The sequence below is a fragment of the Chinchilla lanigera genome, unplaced genomic scaffold, assembly GCF_000276665.1.
Source record: "Chinchilla lanigera isolate Chin_1 unplaced genomic scaffold, ChiLan1.0 scaffold00145, whole genome shotgun sequence".
Taxonomy (NCBI): domain Eukaryota; kingdom Metazoa; phylum Chordata; class Mammalia; order Rodentia; family Chinchillidae; genus Chinchilla; species Chinchilla lanigera.
Genome location: NW_004955546.1, coordinates 1002058 through 1003134, shown reverse-complemented (window position 1 = coordinate 1003134; position 1077 = coordinate 1002058).

Below are 1077 nucleotides of genomic sequence, written 5' to 3'. Positions count from 1 at the left end.
CTTACCCCAGCCCTTGCTTCCCTGCCCCTTACTAACTGTGGGTTTTTTCCCCTTAATCTGTATGGATGGTTGCCCAAGAGAATAGAGCAATCGATCAAACACTTGGCCAAGACACATCGGACACTCTCCTAGATCCCTCACTACCTTGCCAGAGTAATGTTACAAACCAGGCAGGCCTAAATTCTAGTTGGGCCTTGTCACAGAAGATCACATGTAATACGCCTAGCAAAGATTTGCTGGGGAAACTAAAAGAGGGGGAAATGTAACAGAAAACGCACCCCCCCCAGCCAGTATACTTCAGTTTGTTAGTTGCCCAGGTAATAGTTCCTGTTCCAGATCTGGATGCTCCTATCTCTTAGAAATGGCTGGTTACTGTGATGCATAGCTGATCACTATGATGCACATTGTATAAACCAATCGCCAAATGACAAGCGTCTGTACTTCCTGCTTGCTTATCTAATATAAGCCCTAGACCACTAGAGATTAGGGCCTGATATTCTGGAAGTGATCCTGATCAGTGCCCATCGACAAAAATAAACCTGCCTTGCTGTTGCAATAGGAATGATACCAGGACCTCTAAATATGATACAAGGGAAATATTATAACTCCCTCTGCTAGATGTCCCATATGCCAAAATCAAAGAATAAATTCTAAGGAGTGATGGAGGTTAAGAGTAGAAAATATTTATTGAGGGGGAGAGATTTTAGCTTCTGAGAGAAGGGAATCCAAAAGTGGGTTCCCGAGGACCTCACTTCTTAGGGGAAGTTTTATGGAGCACAACCATGTGGGTACAACATGAGTTACAGCTACAATCAACCAATAAGACTATAGGTATAGCTGCTTAGGTAATATTGATCCAGGGGTGAAGCAAGTCATGTAGAAAGTGTACATGGAAAAATAAAGAACTTTTTGGAAGCATTGAGTCCAAGGATGTTGGTCACCCACCAAGGTGGCTGATGTCCACCTAGACTTCATTAGACTAGGTGTTACCACTTATCTCACGCCTGGTCATTCTGTCTTTTATCTTGAGGCCTGGCCTCTAATAGATGCACCTTCAGCCATAGTTGTAATGAGTTT